Raw genomic sequence first — 21,330 nt, 5'->3', positions numbered from 1 at the left:
CCCCCCCACCCCCCCCCCCCCCCCCCCCCCCCATTCACATAAACTTAATCAATCCAGCTGTCAAACTCACACTCAGCCACACTTTCCTCTCTACACTACAGAATTCGTGCTAGACAATTGACCTATACCAACACAGAAAAAAAACAAAAATGTACTCACCCACTCCAGGTACTCCAGGCTATGCTGTGCTGTCCACTGGTCAGACCAACAACAACAACCAAGAACCACAACCCACAACCCAACAACACAACAACCAAGGACCACAACTCAACAACAATACAACAACAAAGCAAACAACCAAGGAACACAACCACAACCTCACATACAACTCAACAAAAACTCGTAGCACAACAACTCTTAAGCAACAATATCAAACTAAACAAAAAAATCAATAACACAACTCAACTGACTTTCAATTTCTTCAAGACTGCTCCAACACTACTGACTATCACAGCTTCTGACTAAAGACTGACTGAAAACACAGAACTCTAAACTCCAACAGCACCAGCAGACAACCCAGAACTCACCAACAGCCAATTCAGTCGTTAACCATCCATACAGCAATTACACTCTCTCTCTCTCTCTCTCTCTCTCTCTCTCTCTCTCTCTCTCTCTCTCTCTCTCTCTCTCTCTCTCTCAGACGTTGTTAAATGGAACTCCATAACTCCTCCATAACACAAGGTATTTATTCCCACAATAGCAACTTAGAGGTAGTATTTTGAAGTTAGGAGGGTGTTAAGGCCATGTGTCTTAGTGAATATGAATGAATTTAAGGCCCTTGGGTGAGTGGTTGTTCTGATTTAGGCAGTGTCATGGTGTTAGGATTTGTTTTTTTGGGAGATAGCTTATTCCTGAGTTGAAATGATCACCCCATTCAGTAATAATGGGAGAGCAAAGTAAAACAGTACTCTGTTCAGTCACTATATAGTAGAACCCCCGGTCCTTGGTAGTATCAGAACTTGACATAATCGGATTTTGAGACGTAATCTCAAGTAAAATTTATGTTGGAGGTCGAACAAAAAACCAGAATCTGATACGATAAACCTTATGATTTTTGTAAACAAAAGTGTTTCAGTCAGTTGGCACTAGTTGGCATTGTTCCCATGTGTCGTTTAAACCCCACTCAGCTCTGCATTGAGTGTTTTGGCCCTATATATGCTAGTACAGGTATTTCCTTAGTTTTTGTGGCATTTTGTTCTGTATTTTGATTAAATCAGGGGTCCCAAGAAAGCTATTGCAGACATCATTTTTGTATTACCGTGATAGGCCACCAGGGCAGCATTATGGTTTGTTTACATCCGTTCATGGGCAAATGGCTGAGACGCTAACTGCTAACATATCGTAAACAATTTTTCATGAATTTGTGGTAAGATATAATTCAGCTGAATTTTGATATTTTATTAATTTACTGTAATAATTAGGCTTCTTTTTCAATGTTTTTTTTTATTAGCAACAGTTACTATGCCTATCCAGTATGTACTGTATAGTACCTAACCTTGGTCTCCCAGTAATACAACCACATTGGATGTAGGGCAGTTCTTTTTATAGAGTATACATTTAAGAATAAAAAAGTGTCTAATACAGGCAGTCCCCAGTTACCGGCAGATTCTGTTAGTGGCAATCTGATTTTATGGTGCTTGTCTAGCACCATAAAATTGGAGATTTATAGCGCCTTAATGAGTCGAGTTTCGGTTATCGGTGCCATAAGGTGCTGATAATAGAGCTATGGTGCTATAACATACCTAAGAGAGGCACCATTAACCGGTTATCTGCGCCTTAAGTGCCACAAATCCCTGAGTTTCAGCAAATGGCGGTTTTCTCTTAACACCCTGCCAAGAATGGAACCCCCACTGATAACTGGGGACTGCCTGTACTGTATGTCCTTTTACTCTGAACGTTTTGATTGTAATTTATGTGTAATGTTTTGTATAAAAAGGGAAGGTTAGGGTAATAACTGGTGGTCAAGAACGGATTAATCCGTTTTCAGTTTTTTCTTATGGAAAAAATTAATTCAGACCTCGACTGAATCGCATCTCAACGCTTCTTCTGGAATGGATTAGCATCAAGGACAGGGGTTCTACTGTAATGGAATGTAAGATTGACAAGTCAAGATATTCTGTGATAATATGGTGCCGGTGCAGATTGCAGCCATTGGTTGATGCTAATTATGGTATTGTTGTGGCTGCTTTATTTTGTGATTAAGCCATAACAATAATTGTTTCCTCTGACCTGTATGAGAGTAAGATATGTCTCTTAGTAATGGAGGTGGAATCTCATCTTTCATTGCCAAGATCAGGGAATGAAGGGCAATAATAAAGCTATATCTTCTTTTCTGTTTATTGGCTTAGCTACACTGAAGAAGGGGCATAGTATAATATACAAAAAACAAAGCATATATAATCGAATCATAAAAAACATGTGAGGATCGAAGCTCAATACACAATAAGAAATCGTATCCTGCATACTTGAGGTAAAATTTACAGGATCAAAGCCTGTGTGTCGGACTCGATACTAATACTATAACAATTGGTTACACTTATAACATTTAAGCATGATGCATTGTTGTGCAATAGCTTTGAGCTGAACTTGTCTACCAACGACATTATATAACATGTCTTGCATACATGACAGTCTCTTCTCCCTTTACATGTGACTAAGAAACGCAACTGTTTCTCAACACTTAAAATCTAATCTTTCAGGTGGATTTCCTCTACTCATTCTGTTAGGTGCATTTTGAGCTGTTTCAAGATTTTCCTCTCTGTTTACAGTTGACATCTGAGGTAATTAAATCTGAGGAATTTGAAACTTGTACTTCTGTATTAATATTTGTGCTGAATGACTGCAACTGATCAACATGACATTTTACAATATTTTCCAGCAACATTAACATCATAATGTAAATTACCTATCTGCCTCACAATATCTTCTTGTACTTATTTTTCTGGTGTATTGTATGATCTTACTTGAAGGAGTGAAATGTCTTGCCTTAGGAATCTTTTTACTTTATCATAACCTTTCTGTTTTAACTGACTGCAAGCTTTTATACATTAGATCTAACTTATTCCTGATCCTCCTCCCCATCAACAAATATGATGGTTTTACACTTGTAGTACTATGTATGGTTGTTCCGTAGGATAATAGGAACTTTGCAATATGAGAAGCTACATTACTGGGGTTTGCTTGTCTACACTTCTTATTACCCATATGTTTGAAAGTTTGAACAAATCATTCTGCTTCACTGTTCGTTGATAGATGGTGAGTTCCTGATTAATATATGTTGTATACCATTTGCATTCAGAAATTCTTTAAACTCCTGTGAAGTAAACTGTGGACCATTTTCTGTCACTATCCTTTCTGGCAAACAATGTATTGCGAAGATTTGCATGAGTGATCTTATAGTCACTACCAATGATGTTTGCATTGCTATAACTTCTGGCCACTTACTTTATGCATCTACTGATATCAGATATGAGTACTATTCTGTTTCCAAACGTATGTTGTGTAACTTGAGTTGTGTTATCTGACCCACTTTTAAGTCAGCCAGTCTTCATTTAAATGACCTTGGACTGTATTTTACAACAAATGTTAGATAAGCTGATTAAACCAGCTTGTGATCTTTGTCATTGTTTGCCATGATTTATGTGTTGCCATCGTCTGGAACAACCACTGTAATCTCTTCTTGAATGTTAGGCAAGTTAATCTAAATTGCTTCAGCGTGCTAATTTAGCTTGTGTGAAAAATATTGTGTGACTGAGACTTTACTAAATTTGTAAAGCAATCTAATTGCTTAATAGCATTTAAACTTTTCATTTTTTGTCTCAACCCCAAGGTTGCACTGAATATGGCAGCTCCAATAAGGTAAAAATAGGTTCATTGTAAATTGGTTCACCCATATTGTCATGTTATTTGCAGGTAACTGCAAATCCAACTAAATAACATGATGACTCATAGTTCATCTTATACCAGGCTCATTTCTAACTAACATTAACTAGAAAGGCTTTTTCTACTGTGAGACTAAAATTACTGTAAATGTTGCATATGTATATGAATAATAATGCATTAAAAAGGCTCTAATACATCTGTATTTTTGTAATCACTGGTGTGATATTTGTTTTACAGCTATATTGGTACTTGAAATGTTCAGAGTTCTATTTTAAGATGTTCTTATACTTTATCTTGCAGGTACACCAACAATCAATCTTTCATGTGTATTGCCCTTAACTCTCCAGTAAGATTCAATTCAAGGCTGGTGTATTTACACCCGTTATGTGAGACCGTAGCCACTGAGAGTATTGAGAGGTCAAATAGTAATTTCAGAGTGAAGCAGTCAGAGTAAGTAGTTGTCATTTATACTGCAATATTGTCTTTAAAGCTTTGAATTACTTGTGAAATTTGAGAAATCTTCAGTGATTCAAGTTATCAAAATTTGATACTTTTTGTTTTCTACATTTTTTATACAGTTGATGAAAACTTGAATAATTTCAATTTAGTATTGGATATTTTTGAAATTTGTGTATTGATAAAGTAGAGGATAGATTAAAGTTTCTATGAGGAGTGGGTCTTATCACATTTTGTTAATTGTGTGGTTTGTTTATGTGTACAGTGGTACCTCGAGATACAAAAGGCTCAACTTGTGAAAAACTCGAGATATGAAAGCTGACACGAAAAATTTTACTGCTCTACATACGAAAAGTTTTCAAGATACGAAAGGTTTCTGAAAGTCCGAGATTTGCCCAATAACAATTTTGAAACTCGCGCCGCCATCTTAGTTCTAGTAGACTCGCCACCATCCTCCTGCTCTCCGATTGGTTCCTGATGCTAGCTAAGCCATGAGATCCTGTGATGGTAATTGCTTCCTAGCAAAGAAAGATAAAGGAAAGGAGAACATATTTTCGAGAAGTTCGGCAGTAAGGAGGTTTTCGCGCCCGTGTTGGAGGCGCCTTTTTCTCGCGGCTGTTCTGGAATCGTCGGGAGTGTTGTGGAGCGCAAAAATGCGCCAATTTGACATGAGAAATGCCGTGTTTTCTGATGCAATACCTCGTCTAGATTCATCTAGGGAGTTCTAGTAAACTCGGGAGTCTGTGACGCTCGCCGTAGGCCCCGCCCCCAGAATGCCGTATAAATAAGACGGAGGAAGTAGCAGGAGGAGGAGGAGATATAGAGAGATCGTAAAAGAGAGACTCCAGTTAGTCACAGAGAGATATCCTCAGTAAGAGCCACAGATCAGATTATCAGTGAGAGATCAGCAGCAGCAGAGATCATCCGTGAGATACAAGAAAAAAGAACCAATAAAGGATCAGAAGAGTTGTTCGAGAGTTGGTTGGATATTGGTTTAGTCGTCTTCAGGAGTGGACGAATTATCTCGTGTTATCTCGACGTCGAGCGGACTTCAGAGGAGAAAAAGTCCTGCTAGAGGTTTTGGGTAGTTCCTGCCTTTCAAGTAGACTAGTTTCTGCAATACGGAGTCAAGAGGACGTCTGCAATTGCCGCTCTACTTTTGGAGAAGCCAGCGCGTCGAATTGCCAAATTGACTAGCAAGTATTTGAATTGCCTCACTGTTCCCCCAGTTCATGCAGTGTAAGATTCTGTCCTTTTATGTTAATAGGAGATACCATTCTGCATTTACCTATGTTAGTAAGCTTGTAAATAAACCTTTGCGGTGTTAGTGTTTCTTTCTATACAGTGGGGCATCGCTTATTCACGGATCAGTATTCACGGATCCAGTTAATCACGGGTTTTTTCTTTGGACGTTTCTCATGTTACATCACTGGTATGAATCGCTGCATCACGGGTTTGTTGTGTTGCGTATGCGATGTTTTCGTAGGCTAACCCTCGGCCATGGTCCGATAACTACCAACATTCATTTAAAGACTCATATAATGATTATTAACTGACAATAAAGGTAATAAAACCATTCTCACCTAATATTATTGTGGTCCTATCTTCGAAATAAATAGCCTATTCAAGGTTTATGTACGACGTTCATTGGTAGGCTAAGCGTAGTTGCAGTGCGATAACCACCAACGTACACAAACATTCACATTATGATATTAACTGACAATAAAGGTAATAAAAACCATTCTTACCATATATATTATAGTCATATCTTCATAATAAATAGCCTATTCGAAGAATAATTCCACATCATTGCACTCAACTTATCGTCGGAGTACGAAAATGGTTTATGTATACGGTTGCGTTCAAAGCGACATTTTTTGTTTTGATAAACTTTTAGAAATTTTAATAGTAGTGGTAGTGATATTACAGTAGTAATAACATTAAGGCTAAAATTAATTCGAACTTCATTATTTTTTTGGCAGTATTCGTATATAACTTCTCTGAACAATGAAGTCATACAAACGCTATTTGTCATAGATTATCGTAAGTATTGCTGTTTGTTATTGGCGACGAAGCGTAAACGAAATACATAAAAGCATTTTTTACCTTATATATTATCGTCATATCTTCATAATAAAAAGGCTATTCGTGGAGTAATTCCATATCAGTGAAAATCAATTTTATCTATGCGAGGCCCTGAACAACTGAAGTTCATACAAACGCTATTTGTCATCTAGATTATCGTAAAGTATTGCTGTTTGTTGTTATTGGCGACGAAGCGTAAACGAAATACATAAAAGCATTTTTTACCTTATATATTATCGTCATTATTCTTCATAATAAAAAGGCTATTCGTGGAGTAATTTCCATTCTAGTGAAAACAATTCAAATTTTATCTATGCGAGGCCAGCCAGCTGACAAAATGTACGTACGTATATGAAAATCAAATTATGGTAGCGTTCACAGCAAGATTATCTTTCGAAATTTTTATAGTACTATTCATGCTACGTAGTAATAATGTTTGGAATATACGTAACATTAATTTTCAATACAAAATATCATCGTTATTTTGGTAGTGAATAATAGTTTAGAATTATCATACATACACTGCATTGTTATGGGTTTGTGCCAGTGATAAAAAAACCAAAATAACGTTCTCCTTTAAGTCAACGCGTTTAGGAAAAACATGACATAGAATCGACTTTGCGACTTCGTTCACTTTGATATTTTTAACGATACAATAACTATCATTTGTACTACTAAAACGTTCTTCACATAAGTAATTTTTCGTGAGATATGTGTTGTTACAAAAGCTAGCTTATACATAAAAGGCTTTTATAATTTAAGTCATCTTAGATATACATATGTACCCAAACTCATTGTGGGGAAATTTACTACTGTTTCCTCGGATATTGAAATACTTTAGCATCATTCAAACACTTTAATAATATAATGCATAAATACTAGGCTATACATATTTACATCGTATACAAATACTACATACAGTTATATACACATACTTTTATATACAAAATTAATCATATGAGTAGTGATCAGACGACAGCTGTGCACTGGACTACGTACGTACGTACTACTTGGAAGATAAAACAAACAAAAATTTTGTTGTTGTTAGTCGCCGGGATAGATTAACATTTTTCCAGAGATTAAAGAGCTGAATTTTGTTTGAAGGTATGTCAACCGCGTTAGTAAATAGGTATCATCTTCTAAGGAATTTTTTTTTTCTCTTCTTTTTGCGGAAGAATCTTCAAGCCATTTTGCATTCAAAGTAATGAGAAGGAATCATTCTATTCTTCATGAAATCAGTAAAATACTTACACTAATAATAAAAACTAAAACTACGTACTGTGCAAAACACTTACATCATCGTTAGCTTCGTGTGTGTAAACGTTCATTCTAAGAAATTACAGAGTAGTATAACTAACACCTGATTGGTTGGTTGGTAGCCATGGAGATCTGTTATCCAATGACTGCCCTCTGCTTCTGTTCTATTTATAGACATACGCCATGGATGGCACTAGGTTTGAACGTTACCATGTTCGTGATTTTCTGACTGCTGACGGCAAAAATTACTCAATAATTTTCTTTATATAATTATTCCTTCGTGAAAACAATAATATAATAAAAATCGCGGTTGCATACCTTCAAAACAAAATTCAGCTTTTTAATCTCTGGAAAAATGTTAATCTATCCCGGCGACTAACAACAACAAAATTTTTGTTCGTTTTATCTTCCAAGTAGTACGTACGTAGTCCAGTGCACAGCTGTCGTCTGATCACTACTCATATGATTAACTTTGTATATAAAAGTATGTGTATATAACTGTTAACTTTGTATATAAAAGTATGTGTATATAACTGTATGTAGTATTTGTATACGATGTAAATATGTATAGCCTAGTATTTATGCATTATATTATTAGTGTTTGAATGATGCTAAAGTATTTCAATATCCGAGGAAACAGTAGTAAATTTCCCCACAATGAGTTTGGGTGCATATGTATATCTAAGATGACTTAAATTATAAAAGCCTTTTATGTATAAGCTAGCTTTTGCAACAACACATATCTTACGAAAAATTACTTATGTGAAGATGGTTTTAGTAGTACAAATGATAGTTATTGTATCGTTAAAAATATCAAAGTGAACGAAGTCGCAAAGTCGATTCTATGTCATGTTTTTAACTTTAACGTATAGTGGTATGAAAAACACCAGTGTGTCCGTAGCGATGCGTCATCAATATAGGTATGAAAAATACCACATGGTGTTGTAGCGATACGTAATCACAAAGTACAAATCCTTTTTCCCGGACCATCCTCAGAATTTTACGACTCTTCAACTTCAAGATCGATATGGTAAAAATATTATATAGTCATACTTATTGTAAAATTCACAAGTTGAACTGCAAAACATTATTATATTTTGATTGTTATGTACATATATTTTTTGTGTTTTACGGAATGTTTGTTTTGAAAATAATACCTATTAGTGAACATATGGTATTAATTGTCCCACTATTTTATTATAGGTGATCTTAATTATCTCACATTCATTTAACAGTATTATATTAATATTTATTTAAATAAACTGTAATTAATAAATAACAATAATGAAAAACATAAAGGGAAAAAATGTTTTTGCTGCAGTAGTGGTGTTTGTTTGATTATGCATCTGACCTCACATTTCCGAAATCTGAAAATTCCAAAACCGAAACATCGGAATGTGTGTGTACTGCACATTTTTTAAACACGCACACAATGTCTACACATTTACTGCAAATTACAGTACGTACGTATTTATTCCTGAAGGAGCGAGAGCGAGAGAGAGAGAGAGAGAGAGAGGGAGAGAGAGAGAGAGATTAAGGACTCCAAGGCGTGTTATTTTTACAATTATTTTATTATCTTGGGATTTTTTTTTAATCTTGAGATTTTCTATTCAATTCTCGAGATTAATAAGAAAATTACCGTAAATTGACTAGCATCAGCACACATCTGAATGACTCGGCCATTAGCAGGCTAAACCACCAACCTTATGAACTTGCATGATACATGAGATACATGACAAAACACAAAACCACTGTTTATTGGTGAAAATTAGGGGGTTGCACGATATGGGAGATTGCACGTTATTCGAGTATATACGGTATGTGATTTTTTTTAGCCTTTTATGGAACAAAATCTAGCAAGAAATTGCCATTCCCAGTTGGCAACACTGGCCTACAAACGTTTGTTTGTTGTTGTTATGAAATGTGGTGTGCGGCGCGTTCTTTAAATTGTACCCATATAAACGAGTTAATTATGTGGCATCCAAAGCCCTGATTCTTTTACTCTTATGGGAAAGACGCCTAAAGATCAGATAAAGGTTTTTACGTGGAATATACTAGTATTAACGTGTTGTGACGAAGGGAAGAGATGTTTCGCTGCATACTGTTGGTAGCATTATCGTTATTATATTACTGGATTGCACTGCAAAATCGTCGCCATCTTTTATCAACATAGATTGTTGGTGAGTACCCATATGATTTACATATTTTGATAGTTCTCTTACCACTCATCCTCTTTTCCTTGTAAAAAAAAAAAAAAGAGGCCCACCATGCGTATGTAGGCTTCTAGCTGTAATCCCTAGGCTAGTAGGCTACATATTGTACAGTATTACAATACTACATTTATTTTTTAAGGCTAATTTTGTACAATAACTTTAAAACTGTCTTGAATTTAGTTTTAGGTGATAGTTGAAAACATATTTGGTGTTTGAACTAAAGTAGGCAGTTATAAACATTGGAATAGTGGTCTTGGGTGGGTTAACTATTAAAGTAGGCAGTTTTAAGCAATTTTTGAGGGGGGTATCAGGATAACACGGGTATTTACTTATCACGGGGGGTTGGGCTGGGCCCTATCCCCCGTGGATAACGAGGCCCCACTGTATTTGTATCCCCAGTTTCAACTGTTGGTGTTGAAATATTTTTTTTTTTATTTATTTCATATCGAATCTGAAGCGAACCTCTCTCAGAGGCCGAGGCCGTAACACTGTGTCGACCCTTTCCAGGATATTTCGACACCGTAACATTGTCTCAGATCTCAGAGTCCGTAACAGATCCTCTCCTATTGGACAGCATCCCTCCCATCATGCATCTTACGTGGTGGCGTACCTTCGCTCGGCCACTTCGCACCTGAAGCTTTATCCTACGCATGCGGCATTCGTTCGGTCCAACGATTTCGTTTAGTATCGTAAATTCGTTAGTGATTTCGTTGTGCTACTTTATCGTGTTGTGAGAACCTAATTAGTATACGTACTACATACGTAACTTAATTACGTACAGTACATATTAGTCATGGGTCCCAAGAAAGTTGCTGAAGTTCACAGAAGAAGAGAATGCTTTCTATGGAGACAAAAATGGAGATAATAAAAAAGTATGAAGCTGGCTTGCGGTTGAGTGTGATTGCTAAGGAATACGGCCGAAATCCGTCGACGATAGGCACCATCCTTAAGCAGAAGGAAGCCATTAAAGCAGCTACACCTTCCAAGGGCGTGACTATTTTGTCCAACAAGAGGAGCCATGTGCATAATGAAATGGAAAGGCTGCTTCTTGTATGGATCGTAGACAAAGAAATCGATGGCGATACGATAACCGAGACGGCAATCTGCCAGAAGGCCAGCGCTATTTTCGGCGATTTGATTGCCCAAGCCGAAGACGACAGCGGAGAGGGGACATCAACGGCAACCCCAGAGTTCAAGGCTTCTCATGGGTGGTTCGAAAAATTCCGTAAACAGACTGGCATCCATTCGCTGGTGAAGAAATTGAAATTACGGAAAGTATAAAAAAGTAAAAAGAAATGTAAAAATAAAAAAAAGACAAAATAAATTTTATTTTCATACATTCAACTTACCTGTCAGATATATACTTAGCTATCGACTCCGTCGTCCCCGACAGAAATTCAAATTTCGCAGCACTCGCTACAGGTAGGTCAGGTGATCTACCGCCCTGCTCTGGGTGGCAGGACCAGGAACCATTCCCGTTTTCTATCAGATTTTCTCTGTCGCCGGTGGTGTCAACATTGTTGTTACTACCTCCTGACTGGAATTTTTTTTTCAACGCTTTTGATCATCTTTCGACCGATTTTTGGTGACGTACCTGGATCGTTGTTTGGCATTCGCTATCGTGGAACTGTTTTTGGATTTGGCTTTGGATTTTCTTGAACATGTCTGACTCTAGTGTTGGTTTCAGAGTGTGTGTGAATGAGGGCTGTAAGGTGAGGATTCCGAAGGCTTCGGTAGATCCTCACACTGCATGCCGTGGATGTAGAGTTGTTGAGTGTTCGATAGAGAACACATGTAATGAGTGTGAAAGATTGAGTGCTCGGGAATGGAAGACTCCAACTTCTTACTTGAAGAAGTTAGAGAAAGATAGAGAGAGGAAGGTGGCTTACAAAAGCCGTAGTAAATCTAGATCTCGTGAACTCCTATCTAGTTCTGTAGCTGCTTCTTCTTATAATTATTCTCCTTCTGTATCAGGCCGATCACAGGTTGCTAACCCCTCTGATTCGGCTTCGGAAATGCAGAACTCGAGCTTCCCTTCAAAAAATGCAGGAAAAAATGGCAGCATTGGAAGGTAAGCAAAGTGAATGTGATTTTTCGAGTGATATAAGTGTCCCCAGTGTAGTGGGGACGCTCCCAGGCCTAGACCTCTTCCAAGCTCCCTGGCCCAGAGGAGAAGGAAAGTCGAAAGCCGTACGGAGGTCGTGGAGAATCCCCAACGATCAGGCGTCCCTTCGGCAGAATCTGTTACGTCTCAGACTGCCAGGGACCGCTACAGAAAAAGCGTCCTACAAGAGTGCTTTTCGTCATCAGGTTCGCCTTCACCGAAAAGAGGATGGAAAGATTCGAAGTTTTCCCGTCCGCTGAAGAGGAATTGGAAAGAGGGCTAGGAAGGAGTTAGATCCATGGACGGTAAGGGACCCTCGAGCGCCTTCCAGATCTCCCTCTCCTGCTTCGAATGAGGAGGAGTCCTCTACCAGGAAGATTTTTATAAATATGCAGGAACAACTAGCGTCTTTGGTAGGAGTCCTTTCCAAGGAACCTTCTCGTAGAAAGGACGATAAGCTTCCTATAAAAAGATCTAGATACCGATCGCCTGTCAGGCGCAACGAGCCTTCCAGGGGAGTTGTCGCACAGGCGGCCATCTCTGGGGGGAGTGAAGCACCAGACAGCCGAGAAGTTGAAAAGGAAGTAACTCCTGCCAAGCGCCTGGCGCCAAGTAGGCGCCAGAGAACACCTGATATTGAGGTTGATTTTGAAGTACTCACGGGAAGAGAGGAGTCTTTCAGGCGCAAAGAGCCTGATTATTCTCAAGATCGTTCGAGGCCCAGAACGCCAACCAAGCGCCAGGCGCCAGCTAGAATAGAGGAAGCGCCTATAGGAGTGAAGCGCCTGCCAGGCGCAATGCGCCTGCCAAGCGAAATGCGCCTACCAGGCGCCAGGAATATTCGGAACGGGATGCGCCTGCCAGGCGCCAGGAGTATTCGGAGCGCGATGCGCCTGCCAGGTGCCAGGAGTATTCGGAGCGCAATGCACCTGCCAGGCTCCAGGAGTATTCCGAGTGCGATGCGCCTCCCAAACGCCAGGAGTATTCCGAGCAAGATGCTCCTGCTAAGCTCCAGGCGCATTCTTTACAAGAAGAACCTGACAAGCGCCAGGAGTCGTCCAGGCGCCAGGCGCAATCTTTCCAAGACTCTCCTAAGGATAGGCGTAGAGAGAGAATAACTCTTAGTCTCTCTCCTGTTAGAAGTGCTTCTTCTTCGGAGGGGAAGAAATGAAAGGAGGAGACAGACGAAAGAAGGGAGCTTTCTCCTTCCGATCCCCTTAACTTAGAGGACATTTTGGAAGACGAGATTACAAATAAAGAAGGGCTTTCGAATTATAAAGTTCTTTCTTCTCTCCTTCTAGAAGAGTATGGAGATTCATTGACTCCAGCTGCTCCTTCTCCGCGCTCGCTTTTTTCGAGCACGAAATCGCACAAGTCTTCGTCCTTCCTGAAAATGAAACCGGCCATATCCATGAAGAGGGCCCTACAGTCGCTAGATTCCTGGATCAAGACGAAAAAGGAGTTAGGAAGGACAGTCTTTTGTATGCCTCCTGCCAAACTAACTGGTAGAAGAGGCATATGGTATGAAATGGGAGAGAATATGGGATTGTCTCTGCCCATTTCGGCCGAATCAGACTTCTCGAGTCTTGTAGACTCCTCGAGGAGACACGCCTTGAACTTGGCCAGAGCAACATGGGGTCTTTCGGAGATGGACCATCTCCTCAAGGGACTTTTCCACACCTTGGAAGTATTTAACTTCCTGGATTGGTCCCTTGGGGTTTTGGCTAAGAAGTCCCAGGAAACAGAACATCTAAGCCCCGAAGTTTTGCATAGTATCTTGACATGCATAGATAAAGCTGTTCAAGATGGATCGGCGGAGGTCTGCTCCCTCTTTGGTGCGGGAATGCTAAAGAAGAGGGCGGTTTATAGTGCTTACCTCACTAAGGCCGTCTCTCCTTCGCAGAGGTCCGCCTTGTTGTTCGCTCCTCTCCCAGAACATTTATTCCCTTCTCAGTTGGTGAGAGACATTGCACATTCACTAACTGAGAAGGCGACTCAAGATCTCCTCAGGCAGTCTTCAAGGAAGAATAGGCCTGTGGCCAATGAGGAAAAGAAAGGGGCTCGTCCAGCTCAGCAGCAGCCCTTTCGAGGAGGCCCTCCAGCTAGATCGATTTCCAGAAGGAAGACAACAGAAAAAAGAGGAAGATCATCCTTCTGACCCTTTAAGAAGGGAAAATGAAGAAACGATTCTCCAAACACCTGTAGGAGCCAAGCGCCTCGGTGGCTTGGTTGGTATGGTTTTGGCGTTCCACCTCGGTGGTCGCGGGTTCGATTCTCGGCCATTCCATGGAGGAGTGAGAGATGTGTATTTCTGGTGATAGAAGTTCACTCTCGACGGGGTTCGGAAGTCACGTAAAGCCGTTGGTCCCGTTGCTGAATAACCAATGGTTCCATGCAACGTAAAAGCACCATACAAACAAACAAACAAACAAACCTGTAGGAGCCAGGTTGCAAGTCTTTGCGGAAGCCTGGGCAAACATAGGAACCGACTCTTGGTCAATGTCAATCATCAAGAAGGGTTATATCCCATTCAAGGACAGCCCTCCCCTGACATCAACACCGAGGGAACTGTCCGCCAGATACAAGGACCCTGTACTGATGGATACTCTTCGTCAAATGGTAGAACAGATGTGGGACAAAAGAGCAATCGAGCTGGTACTGGATCACAACTCCCCGGGGTTTTACAATCGCTTGTTTCTAGTAGCGAAAGCTTCAGGGGGATGGAGACCAGTACTGGATGTAAGTGCGCTGAACAGATTCGTGGAAAAACAAAAGTTCAGCATGGAAACGTCTGCTTCAGTCCTTGCAGCACTTTGTCAAGGAGATTGGATGGCGTCCCTAGACCTTCAAGACGCCTATATCCACATCCCGATTCATCATTCGTCGAGGAAGTACCTTCGTTTCATGTTGGAGGGAAGGATCTATCAGTTCAGGGCCCTGTGTTTCGGCCTGTCCACGGCTCCCCAAGTCTTCACAGACTTGATGAAAAATGTAGCAAGACACCTACATTTGATGGGGATAAACGTCTCCCTATACCTGGACGACTGGCTCATCAGGGCCAGGTCTCAAAAACAGTGTTTGGAGGATCTTTCAACGACTTTGGAACTGACAAAGTCATTAGGATTGATCGTAAACCTCGAGAAATCTCAGATGATCCCCAGCCAGAACATGGTTTATCTGGGGATTCGGATGGATTCTTGGGGTTTTCGAGTATTTCCTTCTCTTGAGAGAATAAAGAAAGGTTGCACCACAGTATCCAGCTTCTTAGGGAAGGAGCGCAGTTCAGCGAGGGAATGGTTGAGCCTTCTTTAGAAGAGAACAGAGGTGTGTCCCTGGAAGTGCAGAACCCAAACCTGATATTATTTTCAGACGCGTTGGAGACAGGTTGGGGTGCAACCTTAGGATCCAGGGAAGTGTCAGGCACCTGGTCGGAAGAGCAGGTGTCATGGCACATAAATTGCAAGGAGCTCTTAGCAATTCACCTGGCGTTAAAGAGCTTCGAACACATAGTCAGAGACAGGGTAGTGCAGATAAATTCCGACAATACCACCGCTCTGGCTTATGTGAGAAAACAAGGAGGAACTCACTCTCTCGCCCTATACGAACTGGCAAGAGACCTTCTGATTTGGGCAAATCAAAAGAATGTAACTCTGCTAACAAGGTTTGTCCAAGGGGAGAGGAACGTGAGAGCGGACAGACTGAGCAGGAGGTTCCAGGTCCTTCCAACAGAATGGACCCTCCACTCAGAAGTGTGTCAGAGTCTTTGGTCTCTTTGGGGGAAGCCTCAAATAGACCTGTTTGCCACATTCCTCTCCAAGAGGATAGACACATTTTGCGCTCTGGTAGACGATTGCAGAGCTTATGCAATAGACGCCTTTCTCCTGAACTGGTCAGGGCTAGACGTGTACACTTTTCCCCCATTCAAGATCCTAGGGGAAGTAGTCAGAAAGTTCGTGGCCTCGAAGGGGACAAGAATGACTCTGATAGCCCCATTTTGGCCATCCCGAATTTGGTTCACAGAGGTAATGGAGTGGACGGTGGACTTCCCCAGATCTCTTCCAAACAGGACAGATCTGCTCAAACAACCCCACTTCGAGAGGTACCATCAAAACCTACCCGCTCTTGCTCTGACTGCCTTTCGACTATTGAAAGACTTGTCAGAGCGAGAGGGTTTTCTCGCAAGGCGGCAATTGCCAGAGCCCGCAGATCATCTACTATGCGAGTATACCAATCGAAGTGGGAGGTGTTCAGAAGTTGGTGTAGGTCGAAATAGCTGTCCTCCTCCAATACCTCTGTGACCGAAATTGCAGATTTCCTTCTTTTCCTGAAGAAAAAATCGCATCTTTCTGTACCGACTATTAAGGGATACAGGAGCATGCTTTCGGCTGTATTCAGGAACAGAGGATTAGATTTGGCCAATGATAAGGATTTACACGATCTCATTCGTTCCTTTGAAACATCAAAATCGATAGAACCCAGAGTTCCGAGCTGGAATCTGGATGTGGTCCTGAAATTCCTGTCCTCTGAAAGGTTCGAACCACCTCACACTGCTTCCTTTCGAGATATTACAAGGAAGTGTCTGTTTCTGCTGTCTCTCGCTACGGCGAAAAGAGTCAGCAAGCTGCACGCCCTTGAGTCACGAGTTGGTTTCAAGGGAGACTCTGCGATTTGTTCGTTCCAGACTCACTCTCTTGCTAAGAATGATAATCCCTCGAATCCCTGGCCCAGGAGCTTCGAGGTAAAAGGCCTGACTAGTCTGGTAGGCAGAGAGGCAGAGAGGTCCCTTTGCCCGGTCAGAGCGCTTAAATTCTATCTGCACAGAAAGTAAGCAGTTGGGGGGTTCGCAACACGGTCTATGGTGCTCGGTAAAGGACCCCAAAAGACCAATGTCTAAGAATGCCTTAGCCTTCTTTGTAAGAAGCGTTATTACCGAGGCGCATAAGAAATGCCCAGATGACTCTTTTAAACTGTTAAGAGTAAGAGCTCATGAATTAAGGGCAATCGCGACGTCTATTGCGTTCCAAAGAAATATGTCTCTCAAGAATATTTTGGATGCAACTTATTGGAGATGCAACTCGGTGTTTGCATCTCATTATTTGAAGGATGTGCGCATTACGTATGAGAAATGTTTTTCTCTACGTCTGTTTGTGTCAGCACAGACGGTTCTGGGTACTGGAGCGAGCACCGATCCTTAAATAAGTGTACATAACCCTCTTGTCGGATACTTTCTTGGTTTCCTGTGGAGGGAAGTGTCAGATGTCGCACAGGCGGCCTTCGCTTCTCTTCAGTAGGAGATCGAGTGGTAACTGACTTTTAGAGGGGTACAAAAAAAATTTTTTTTGTACTTTCGTGTGTGTGTTTATCGAGTTTTTGGTTGTTTGCTAAGAGTTTGGGGATGGCTCTTGGCAATCTTAGAACTAACATGGGTGTTAGGATCGGGTGATCGGGATCGGTTGTGTGCTCCTTAAAGAAGGCGTGTTGTCATATAAGCAGATTAGCACCCATTGACGAATGCCAGTCAGGCTCTGCCGAGTAAGTGGACAAGACCCCATCGACAGACCCACAAGAACTCTTGGCCGCAGATCACTATCTTGCTAAGGCTCTCGAGGTGAAGCAGACTCCTAGGCAGTAGCCACGAAGTCTTCCACCTAATCAGGTAGGAACCAAGGTCTATAAATACCTACAACATATGTTGTTTACCTGTCTATTCAGTAGTTAGCTGTCTCTTGCCCTCCACCAAAGGGTGTCAATCAGCTAAGTATATATCTGACAGGTAAGTTGGATGTATGAAAATGATATTGTTATGATACAATAAAGTTTCATACATACTTACCTGGCAGATATATACGATTGATGACCCACCCAGCCTCCCTGCAGGAGACAGGTGGAAGAGAAAATCTGATAGAAAACGGGAATGATTCCTGGTCCTGCCACCCAGAGCAGGGCGGTAGATCACCTGACCTACCTGTAGCGAGTGCCGCGAAATTTGAATTTCTGTCGGGGACGACGGAGTCGATAGCTAAGTATATATCTGCCAAGTAAGTATGTATGAAACTTTATTGTATCATAACAATATCATTTTAAGTTTTTTGTAAAGTTAAGTGTTACAGTTTTGTTAATGTGTTTTGTAAAGTTTAGTTTGTTTTTCTGACATTTTTTTTATATGTTTCGTAAAGTTAAGTGTACGTATCTGCCGTTTGTCCTCCTCCTCCTCTGCTGCCACTTACGGAGATAGCCTCACTCGAAAGGTAAGCTTCCACATTTTACGTTACAGTAATAATATTTCTTGTACACTAATATACACTTTACATATTTACAGGTTTTGCATTTTTATTATTAAGTTACGTATTGAATGGTCCAAATTGTTGTAGTATTTCATTGTTTATAGGTCAATTAAGCTTTATTATGAAATTTACTTGGGTGTTTTGGGAGGGCTTGGAACGGATTAGCCATTTTACATGTAAAATGTGGTCCAAGATATGAAAAACTCATGATACGAAGGGCGCCTCGGAACGGATTAATTTCGTATCTCGAGGTACTACTGTATATGTTAATTAGAAAATTTTACTGTAGAACAAGCTATGGACAAATAGATAGGTACAGTCTTGTTTCATGAACTCTATTGAATTTTGCTGTCTTGCATATGTTAAATGCTGGTAATATCATATTTGATGGCATTTAAGACCCCCACAGTTTCCCAGAGAAATATTAAAGAAATAAACTTTTTGTATGTGTAAGCATTTAATGTTAGAATGTATATATAGCTATAGTGTGGCAGAAGAAAACTTGGGCAAAGCATGCAACTAGGTCAGCACGAAAAATGTTTTTAATTATCAATCTGTAGTAATTTACAAGAGAAAACAAAAGCAGCTTAGTTGCTATAGAAAACATTTTATGACAACCCTCTCCATCTCCTCTGCCTCTGATGGATAACTCCAACAGTTACAGTGAATTTATTAGCACTTAAATTTGCAGACAAAATGACAGCAAGAACAAAATTGTTTGTTTTAATATAAGAAATTATTCAAAGTTTATGTGTTTGAACATTTCAGTAAGTGGACTGCTATGCATGTCTAATGCATCAGTGTGTGTGTGTGTGTGTGTTTAAGTACAATATTTTATTAAAACACTACACTACTGGTGGAGGTAGGTGAACAATGGATAATTCTCAGTTTAAGTTACTTGAAATTAATTAATAATTATCAAATTATAAAAAATAGGTATTGTTGATCGGTAATTAAGGGGGCCGGCCGGAACCCCTATATACATATGGTGGTATAGGGCGAAAAATGCAAAGTCATGAAAAAATTCATGGAGCTTCGTATGGCGATTGAGAATAAGTATACAAAATATTTCGCCAAAATTCTTCTTACTTTCGTAGTTACAGGGTACCATTAGTTAACTTAACTCAATAAGCCTAAAACATTGATCCGTACAAGAAAATGCAATATTTCTTCTATTATCGTAAATTTTGATAATTATTGTCAAAGAAATTGGGAGAAATGGCATCTGTAGACATTTCCCAAGTCGATAAGGGAGACTTCAGCTCAGCTACCAAGTCCAGTCATGATTCAGTGCGATCACAAACTTCAAGTAGATTACACGTTCGATTTCACCTCGGACATTCGCTTGCTTTTACGTATGTTTATGTATGTTTCGGCAAGAATTTCATCATGCCAATGAGGAAAAGACAAGGAAAACATCTTGCTAACATACAGACGAAGAAAAATCGCTCGAGTATTATTACAGAATATCATAATATATGCGTAGTTAGTGAAGAGAGAGGGGAGGGTTGCGTAGTAAGGGTTGCGTAGTAACGCCCCCGTCTTGCCTGATAGCACACGTCACACTGTGCCCAAGGCTACGATCTTTGAGCAAAGAGTTCATTTATGATAAATAACAAAGTTTTGGTTTTTTAATACCCAAAATGGAGTATGAAATTCATAATAATCATGATTTATTAAATTGTCTTTGTAAAAAGAGAGTACACCTTCGAGTTTCACCTCTTGACATTCTCTTGCATTTACGTTTGTTTATCTTTGTTTCGGCAAGAATTTCATCATGCCAAAGAGGAAAATACAAGGAAAACATCTCGCTAACATACAGAAGAAGAAAATTCGCTGTAATCAGTGCCCCAGGCTACGATATATGAGCAAAGGGATCATCATTTATGATTAAATTATGATAAATAAAATAGTTTTGGTTTATTAATACACAAAAAAGAAATATACATTCATAATAATCATTATTTATTAACATTGTCTTTATAGAAATACGAAGGAAAACTTTGAACGCCAGTATCTCAAAACTATACTTATTGACCTTCAAAATCTATCTTCTCACTCAGTTTTAAAGCTATAACATTGGAATTTGGTATATAACTCAGAAAGACATTATAGAACAATTAAATACAGCCCTTTTTTCCCATTTTTGTTTCATCTTTTTTTTTATAAATTTTTTTCTCCTGATTTATAGGTTTATTTTTTTACCATATTGAAAAATTCATATCTAACAAAAAAATGACTTTTAGAAAAAAAACTCCCTATTCGATTGGAGGTCTACATCAGGTCTATATATGGTAGTAATCCCAGGTCTTAATATTAAATATCAAGGGAGGAGATAGAATTTGAAAAATGGTTATTTTCGGGATAAATTGCCCTGGCGTCACAAAACCGAAGGTCAGAGGCAAAAATCATATGCGGTTTGGAGATATCCCAAGTCACCTTATTAAGTGGTATGAATATCAAAGTCCTGTCCTTTAGAAAATGGCATTAGCTGGCCGGCCCCCTAAATGATGAAAGACAGTTCTGATACACATATGACATTGTAGAAGGATTTGTCTGGCCATGGACAAATTGAAAAAAATGGCAACCCTTTGGCCCCAATGGAAATTTTTCTCTTATGATAAGAGCAGTAGTAATAATAATGACAATATTCAGTAAATACTAGTAACAGGACAGTATTTGGCTGGCTAAGTACTAGTATCTGGGCAAACATTAGCCAACGGATACCTCAACTTCATTTGTAAGACTATGGTGTATGTATATTTCAAGCTGGTTTTTGGGAAGAAAGGGTCTTACATGCTGTCAAGTACAGTACTTGTTAGTTGTTCGTATCTGGAACAAACCTTCGGTCTTAACAATAGGATTACAGTGGGCCCCCTGTATTCGAGTTCTCCGGATTCACAGACTCACTGATTCGCGGATTTCTCTCTGGACCATATCTACCCATTATTTATGGGGGATTCATCTATCCATGGGGTTTTCCGACGATAAATAACCACTAAAATTAGTGTATTTTGATGTTATTTTCATGCCTAACATTTTTATGATA

At 39.8% G+C, this 21,330-nt stretch overlaps 1 long non-coding RNA gene across 1 annotated transcript in view; it reads left to right on the top strand.

Annotated features, from left to right (window-relative positions):
* LOC135221947 (uncharacterized) overlaps positions 1-21,330 on the top strand; it is a 144,259-nt gene that overhangs the window by 23,264 nt on the left and 99,665 nt on the right. Inside the window, exon 3 of the long non-coding RNA XR_010316135.1 lies at positions 4,183-4,332. This is a non-coding gene — a long non-coding RNA (uncharacterized LOC135221947). The remainder of the gene's footprint in view (positions 1-4,182; positions 4,333-21,330) is intronic.

The sequence above is a fragment of the Macrobrachium nipponense genome, chromosome 3 (genome assembly GCF_015104395.2).
Source record: "Macrobrachium nipponense isolate FS-2020 chromosome 3, ASM1510439v2, whole genome shotgun sequence".
Classification (NCBI taxonomy): domain Eukaryota; kingdom Metazoa; phylum Arthropoda; class Malacostraca; order Decapoda; family Palaemonidae; genus Macrobrachium; species Macrobrachium nipponense.
The sequence above is the reverse complement of the archived record's forward strand: the minus strand, read 5'-3'. Positions and strand labels throughout refer to the sequence as shown.